The sequence below is a fragment of the Lagenorhynchus albirostris genome, chromosome 5 (assembly GCF_949774975.1).
Source record: "Lagenorhynchus albirostris chromosome 5, mLagAlb1.1, whole genome shotgun sequence".
NCBI lineage: Eukaryota > Metazoa > Chordata > Mammalia > Artiodactyla > Delphinidae > Lagenorhynchus > Lagenorhynchus albirostris.
Genome location: NC_083099.1, coordinates 26,739,205 through 26,748,137, shown reverse-complemented (window position 1 = coordinate 26,748,137; position 8,933 = coordinate 26,739,205).

The window sequence follows — 8,933 nt, the reverse complement described above, 5'->3', positions numbered from 1 at the left end:
AGGAGGTTTAGCAGCATCCCCGGCTTCTACGTGCCAGATATCAGTTGGCACCTCCCACAAAGATGTCTCCAGACATTGCCAAATGCCCCAGGCCGGGGGCCGGGGGGGTCAAAATCACCCCTGGTTGAGGGCCACGGCTGTGGACAGCTGTACCCCTCCTCAGGCCTGTTTCCCATCTCATCTCACGCTCACACCATCAGTCGTTCACACAGGCCTTGGCTCTGCAGCCTTCCCTGGCCAGCCCAGGGCTCATCTCAGTGGGACAGTGGGGCAGCCTATCCCTGCCCCGCCCAGTCTGAAGGTGCCCAGCAAGGGCTGTCAGGGCTGGCTCTCTGCCATGCCCAGTGGGTCCCCTCGTGCACCAGGTAGAGGCCCGCCCCTTCCCCACCTCTCTAGTCAGTTCTCGTTTGTTCATCCCAAGAAGCCAAGGTCTGGCCGCTCCTCGCCACCCCCCCCCCCAACTGGCAACTTCGGTCATCTGGTCACCCAGCCTCAGTCTTCTGAGCTGGCCCAGGGCACTTAGTTCAGCCTGCTTTTGCCCGGTTCCTGCCTGTCTTGGTCTAGTCTCCCAGTGGCTACGTATACTCCTGCCCTGCTGGGTTTCCTCCCAGGAGGGCTCTCCCAGGTGTAACCTCTGCTGGCTGTGCTGTTACCTGCAGCTGGGGGCTGGTCGTGAGGGAAGGCTTTAGAGGCAGAACACTTGGTTTGAAGCTGTCACTGTGTAGTTGAGTGATCTTGGTTAAGTTGCTTATCCCTTCTGTGCCTCGGTTTCCACATCTGTAAAATGGGGATGCTCTGACTACCTACCTCTTCAGGTGGTGAGGAGCAAAGGAGATAAGGGATACACAGGGCCTGGCACAGAGTACTGCTCCAGATACACCACTGTTTGAGCCAGAGGAGTGAGGGAAAAGGCAAGGGAGAGAAGAGGTGCTGGCCTGTGCCCCCTGCTTCTGGGGCCTTAAGATCAATCCAGTGAGTTGAGTGAAAGTGCTCTGTGGACGTGTTGCAGGAGCATTAAATATCATCACGCTTATCCTTCCTCAGCCCACTCCATTAATCAGGATTTTTGGGTGCTCCTTTCTATCTGGGGTGATATCTCTTGGGATGTGAAAAGCAAGGAGAGAATCTGAGGACAGAGTGTGAAGAAGAGAGAGGGGACCCGTGAGGGGCTGGCAGGCAGTGAGGGCTCCCTGGAGGGGGTGAGGCTCCAGCTGGCTGTTGAGGATGGCCAGGATCAGAGAGGCAGGGGAGGGGGGGGATGGCCGGGATCAGAGAGGCGGGGGGGGAGGATGGCCGGGATCAGAGAGGTAGGGGAGGGGGGGGATGGCCGGGATTGGAGAGGCAGGGGAGGGGGGGGATGGCCGGGATCGGAGAGGCAGGGGAGGGGGGGATGGCCGGGATCGGAGAGGCAGGGGAGGGGGGGGATGGCCGGGATCGGAGAGGTAGGGGAGGGGGGGGATGGCCGGGATCGGAGAGGCAGGGGAGGGGGGTATGGCCGGGATCGGAGAGGCAGGGGAGGGGGGGGGATGGCCGGGATCAGAGAGGCAGGGGAGGGGGGCGATGGCCGGGATCAGAGAGGTAGGGGAGGGGGGGGATGGCCGGGATCAGAGAGGTAGGGGAGGGGGGGGATGGCCGGGATCAGAGAGGTAGGGGAGGGGGGACGCAAAAGCTAGGGGAGGAGGGAGAGAGGTGAACAAGGGGGTGCTGAGGAAGGGGCAGACTTGTTCATGGCTGAGAGATTTGTAAACACTCTAGGACATCCTAACCAGACTTTTGTCGTTCACTAGCCTTAGAGAAGAGCAGTGGAGATCCAGAGATCCATGACCAGCCCCAGAGAGCCAGCAGGACCACGAAGGAACCAGGCCAGTGGGGAACCACCCTGAGGCTGTATGTGTGAGGCCTGTGAGCAATCCTGGGTTGGGTGGAGGGAGGACAGGAGACAGCCAAGGGCCCCCAAGGTGGTCGCCTGGGGCAGAGGATTGCTCAGAGGAGCTGGGGAGGAAATGTGCCGTTGCATTCGTTAGCAGTCTGCTCCCTGGGGATAAGTCAGAGCTCAGGGAACCATCTCCATGAAAGGATACCTTTATTTCCCATGATCCTGACTAGCCCTGTGTGAGGCGGGCAGTCCTATTCCCGTATCACTGAGTGGTCAAGCAGCTTGCCCTGTGTGTCCCTAGTTGGTGGCCAGCAGAGCTTCCCGAGGGCAGTGGGGTTGGAGCAGAGAGCCCTGGGACAGACCCTGAGGCTCCATCCCTCCCCCAGAGATGCTCCTCACAAGAAGCTGGGCAGGAGCATGCCTTCCAGTGCCTACCCTCTTTGCTGGGTCTCCAACTCCCTGAGACTCCCAAGCGTCCTAGCCGGGGACAGGTGGCCTCATACTCCTGCCTCATGCTGATAAAGAAAACCTTCCTCATCCACGTTTCTCTTCTCAAGAGTTCTTTTTACTTTAGAGACTGGTAAACTCTTCTCTTTTCCTGTGTTCAAATATGTGTCTGGAATTGTGTTGTGGAGAACAACCCCCCTCCAGTCCCTGAGCCGTTGCCGTGCCATCTGAGAAGCTAATGCCTGAAAGTATGAGGGTGACCCGGCAAAGCTGCCTCCCTGTGTCCACCATGTTCAGGGGTGAGAGGGCTCGTGAGAGGCCACAGGGGCTGAGGGGCACCAAGGTCTACACAAGGCGCTTGTCTTTGATGCGTTTATGAATATGCAAATATGCAAATGAAACACCAGGTCTTCAAGTCCCAGAATCTTAAACCCACTTTGGGGAGGTGGACTGGGGAGTTATTTCTGTATAGAAAATGGTTCTGCAGAGTGGGTTAGTTACCTTTCATTGACACATGACAATTGTTTCTACAGACTGTGATAAACCCTGCGTGTTTATAAACCCCTGTGTTTCTCTTTCGTTCTTTCTTTCTTCCTTTCTTTCCCTCCCTCCCTCCCTCCCTCCCATCCTTCCTTCCTTCCTTCCTTTCGCCCTCCCTCCCTCCTCTCTCTCTCTCTCTTTCTTTCCTCTCACTGTTTTTTGCTTTCTTAACTACTTTATTATGGAAACATTTAAACCTCCATAAACAGAGAGAGAATTAATTGTACACTGACCTCCCATGGATTCAACCACACCAGCTTCAACAGTTATTAACCCATGGCCAATCTGGTTTCAACTATATCCCCACCCATGCCTCATTTTCCAAAATTATTTTGAGTCAAATACCAGATATCACATCCTTTCATCTGGAAACATTTCAAGAAGTATCTCTAAAAGATAAAGACTCATTTAACAAAAATAACACAACACCATTATCACAACTAAAAACCAAAAATATTAATTCCTTAATATCATCACATATCCAGAAAGAGCTTACGTATAATTTTTTGTTTCAGTTTGTTCGTTTGAATCAGGATCCAAACAAGTTTCGTACATTACGCAGTCATGGTAACAGGTCTTGGGCATGAGCCTGTGTGCAAGCCGGCCAGCCCAGAAGGAACAGAACATCTGGTGGAGTGCAGTAGGCAGGGAGGTGACTCATATGCCCACCAGGAGATTGCAAGGGCTGCACGATGGCAAGCACAACTGTCTTGTTCCTTTGGGACCATGCCCCTGGGCTCTAGGGATGAGAGTAGGATGTGAAAGAAGGCAGAGGCAGATCCAAGGACACTCAATGAAGAGACATTTTTGGTAGTTTTGTGAAGAACAGAGCACCCTTTACTTTATCTACTCCAGTCCACCTCCCCAGCCTAACATCCTGCAAAGATACCTGGGTCCCAACTTTCCAATCCTGTGGCCTCACAGACATATATCTGCAATTGCCTCCTGGAAAATGAAGCCTGGGTCCTGTGGAATCCTGTGATTTCTGTGGGGCAGGCATAGATGTCAGGTAGGTAGGGGGATTACCCATAAGCTCTGTCGACTGAAAAAATGCACAAGTTGAGAATTACGTTTTATTCGGCAGACAAAACTGAGGACTTAAGCCTGGGACACAGCCTCTCAGATGGCTCTAAGGGACCACTCCAAAGAGGGCAGGGAGGAGCCGGGATACACAGGGGTTTTGCAACAAAGACCAGGGAGTTAGAACATCAAAAGATTACTGTTAATTAAAGAAAACCAGAAATCTCAAGTTCATGAATTTAGCGCTTTCCTACATATGGGAAGATGCAAGGGTCTGGGCTTGCTAAAATCATTCCTTTGATAGGTACCTCAGCTATCTGGGGCCAGTATCCTGTGTTTCTTCTCATCCTGAGTCTCCTCAGGCTGTACTGTCAAGGGCAGCTGCAGCAGCTGACTGCTAGATGGCCGGCATTCTGTGTCCATCCTGAGTGCCCTCGGGGCTCACCGTAGGGGCGGCTGTAATGTGATCATCCTTTGCTTACTGATTCGGCAGGCAACATTTTTTCATCGGCAGTTGGTGTAAGCCCCCCGCCACGTGAGTTCCAAAGCTGTGCCAGGGAGGCAACTGTGCTGGATGTCTCCTGACCTGACAGCCCTAGAGTGGGATGGAGACTTTATGGAATAGAGGCTCACCAACCCAGATGACAGGACCAGGAGGATTTGGGTGGAGTTACAGATGTCTGACAGGAAGGTTCCCCAGGGCACTGGTTCAGCTGAGAGATCTTGTATAGTGGCATAGCTGGTAGGAAATCAGAAGAAGTCAGTCTTTGAGTTCCAGTCTAATTTCGGTCTTTAAGTGGCCATTTCATCCAATGAAATGGATCAAATGATACAGTGGACGGAAAGATGGGAGATGTCACGATTCCATGCCTTGCCATGTCATGACAATGATGCGGGAAGGGTTTTTGGTCAAAAGCAAAGCAGAGGAATTTTTAAGTGAGATGTCATTAGCAATTGGGTTATACCAGGGTCACTAAAAGGTGGGAAAAGGGTCCACATCATTTATCTGCCTACTGGTGGCCAGTCACTCCCCGGGACATGCCCACAAAAGGACTAAAGTGGGAGGTGGCATAGCTTATCTGAGAAGCTAGGCACCTAAGAGCAGCCCTTGTCAACTATTAGATAGAAAATAGGTGTAGGCAGATTCTTGACCCACGTGGCGTTTGCTGTGGTTTCAGTAGGTCCATTGGGCCAGTGGCTGGGTAGAGGTGGCCAAGTTTTGCATTTTTTTTTAAAATCACTTCCCTTGAGCAGCCTTTCTCAAGTACTTGGTGTGCTTGGCCTTGAGGGTTTGAGATTTAACAAAAGATTTATAAATTTTGTGCTTTCACTTTGATGATACTCTTTTTTTTATTGAAGTATAGTTGATTTACAATGTTGTGTTAATTTCTGCTATACATCAAAGTGATTCAGTTATACATATATATATATATACATATATATATACACGCACACACACACACACGTGTGTGTGTGTGTGTGTGTGTGTGTGTGTGTGTGTATACACACATAATGATACTCTTAAAATATATTTTTGGCCAGTAATGAATTTGAAAAAAAAATGCATCGTACATATTCACAACTTCAGCCACCTCCCTGCCTTTTATGGAGGACTGTGGCCTTGTGTACTTCACCCCAGGCCTTCTTCCAGGGCTAGTGAGAGGTGCTGGGTGGAAGGGAGGATTAGAGGTGGCCCCCAAAAGTTGACTTAGTGGACAGAGAAAGAGCAGGCAGCTACTCTTAGAAGAAAAGGGGAGGCCAGACAAAGGTGAGGAACGGGGCTGAGGAGACGGGAGTCCTTGCAGCGTCAAGGACTTTTCAAAAGTAATTGTTATGACTGTGTATGGGCTTTGTGCTGATTATACAACCTCGGGTGAGATATGACTGCCTTGGGTCTTCATTTTCAGAGGACAATGAGCCACAGAGAGGCTTGCGAATTGCTCGAGGTCCCATGGGTGGAGTGGCAGGGCTGGGGACTGGATTTGTGTGACCCCAAGCCCCAGGTCGCCTGACCTTGTGGATTTTCTCCTGAATGAGGCAAAGATGTATGGGGATCTTGGTGTCCTGGCTCTGATGAATCAGCCCACGGAAGAAAACCCCAGAGAGAACATAAGTCTCCCAAGTTGTCATCAATATGGAAGCAGAACTTGAATCCCCACGTGAAATGTAAGCACAGGGCATATATTCTAAGTGGAAAAAATCTATAAAGAGTTAAAGATTAATGGCCTTAGTGAGGCTCCGGCCAGATTTAAAAAGAACAAATCTTGCCAGACCAATGTTTTTGCTTTCTGGGGGAAGAATTATACAATGAAGAGATGAAAGGGAAGCAGCTGGTCAAACACACATTGATTTCTGGGCAGCACGTGACCTGTCCTCTGAGGACTTCCCTGAGATGGAACACAGAGCTGGCTGTGCTGACCGGGACGAGGGGAGGCCTCGGAGGGGAGGCTCGCTGGGGTAGGACGGGCCAAGGTCACCTGTTCGGTCCAGGGCTAGCCTCAAGGCCTCGGTCTCTGTCCTGTCTCCTTAGAAGCAGTGGAGGTAAACACTGTTTAGGTGGTTCATGGAGGGTTTGTGTTTCCAACAAGAGAAGAAATAAGCCAGGAGCTCGTTGATACAGGGACAGAGAACACAGTTCAATTAGCGTTATCGTAATCTTTGTAAAGACTCTTCTCATCTGTGACCTCCCTTCCTGCTGCATCCTGCCCTCTGCCTCTGGATTAGAGTCCAGTGGAATGAAGAGCTGGGCATTAGAGTCAGACTGGTTTTGAACCCCAGGCCTACCATTTCCTAGCTGTGTGATCTTGGGTAAGTTGCTTAACGTCTCTGAGCCATCATCTCATAGGGTAGTTTTGAGGCACCTGGCCCACACATCCTCAATAAATTCTAGTTTCCTTCTCGTCCTTGTCATCGAGGCCCTTCACTGTCTGATCTCAGCGTCTTTTCCCAGCCCTATACTCTTCTTTCCCTTGAGTCACCCTCTTGGGCTGGTGGCTTTGTCTTCTGTATCCTCACAGCCCAGCCTCACTCCTGCAGGTCCCTGGTCCCAAAAGCATTCTTCTCCTCCGCCTCCATCAAAGTCCTCATGTTCCAGTTTCGCTGTGATCTCTTCCCTGAGTTCTGAGCGCCTGAGCTCTCCCAACACGTTCCTGTTGCTCACTGCCTCAAGCGGACAGAGCTTTGATTTCCGGGGAATCATGTGTGCACACGCCTGCTTCCGCTTCCTCAATGAGACTGTCAACGCTTTGTGGCCAGTGACTGTGTCTCCCAGCACCAGGTCAGGAGCTGGGCACACAGTGGACACACGCCGAGAGAACAGGGGGGACGTGTCAAAGCTGCAAGTGATGGGTGCTTTCAGCAAACACTTGCCAGGCGCCTTCTAGGCGCATGGAGCTGGGCTGGAGGCTGAGGACACGGCCATGAGCGAGACACGACCCCAAGGAAGTTAAGTCTAGCGGAAGAGAGAAATGTAACAAGTGGAGGCTTGTACGAGGTGCTTCAAGGACAAGATGGTGGTTGAGCACAGGGATGAAATCTTGGAGGACAAGTAGGAGTTTGCCTGACTGAGGGGGGAGACGGTATTCCCAAGAGGGAACAGTACGTGCCACATCAGAGAGGTGTAGGAAAGCCTGGTGTCTTCAGGGAAAGTGGGGGGTCACGTGTGGCTGCAGCATGGCTAAGGGGGAGTTCTGGGGGGACGGGAGGGATGGCACGGTCCGACACAGTGGAAGAAAATGTTGGAGGGACAGGTGGAGCCAGGCCATGGGGACCCTTAGATGCTGCAGCAAGGTACTTGGCCTCTGTCCTGAGGGAAGAGGGCGGCCACTGAAAAGTTTAAGTACAGGAGTGTCACCGTGAGGGAAGGGAGAGACATGCAGTCATGGCAACAGGCCTTGGGCATGAGCCTGTGCGCAAGCCGGCCAGCCCCGAAGGAACAGAACATCTGGTGGAGTGCAGTAGGCAGGGAGGTGACTCACTTGCCCGCCAGGAGATTGCAAGGGCTGCACGATGGCAAGCACACCGGTCTTGTTCCTTTGGGACCATGCCCCTGGGCTCTAGGGATGAGAGTAGGATGTGAAAGCCTTCTGTCCACCATCCACAAATCCACCATCCACCCAAACAACCTCCATTTATCCACCCTCTAGCACACAGAATGCACCCAACACCTACCCATGCACCCATCAAACCACTCATTCATGCACAGCAGCACCCCAGTCCATTCCAGTCTTTCCAGGTCAGGCAGTTTCAATGGAGTTCTCCTCATTGACCCTTTGACCTTCCTCTGACTCACAGGGACGGGAAACCCTTTGTCAGCCTCAGTCACCTGATACAAAGCGATCCCAACATGGGTTTGGAGGAGGAGAGGTCCCCGGGGACCAGAGTGGGGAGGGAGGGCTTTCTGGAAGGTGGAGCCTAAGAGGATCCCAAGGAATGAATGGTGTTGAGAGAGGCTTAGAGAAGCAGGAAGGGTGTCCCAGCTTAGAGAAAAGGCTCACACAAACAGTGGGAAGCGGGAAACCATGGTTGGTTACAGACGTGATCTCAAGCTGTCCAGAGGAGAGGGTTCCTGGATGACCATTCAGAGAACAGGCAGGAGCAAAAGAGAGTGACCAGGGCTTCCCTGGTGGCGCAGTGGTTGAGAGTCCGCCTGCCGATGCAGGGGCCGCGGGTTCGTGCCCCGGTCCGGGAAGATCCCACATGCCGCGGAGCGGCTGGGCCCCTGAGCCATGGCCGCTGAGCCTGCGCGTCCGGAGCCTGTGCTCCGCAACGGGAGAGGCCACAACAGTGAGAGGCCCGCGTACCGCAAAAAAAAAAAAAAAAAGAGAGAGTGACCAGACTTGGAGGCTCAAATGCTGACTGAGAAGTTGGGCTTTTCCCACGAGGTGAGGAAGGATGTTGAATGTTTCTGACACCAGAGTGACAGCAGCACAATGTAAAGATAGTTTAGCAGGAATTGCCTTGGGAGGGGGTGGAGGACAGATGCGCTCCATCTTCTAAAAGCTCTACAGAGGATCGGCCACGTTGCTTGCTGAACAGGACACACCCCTCT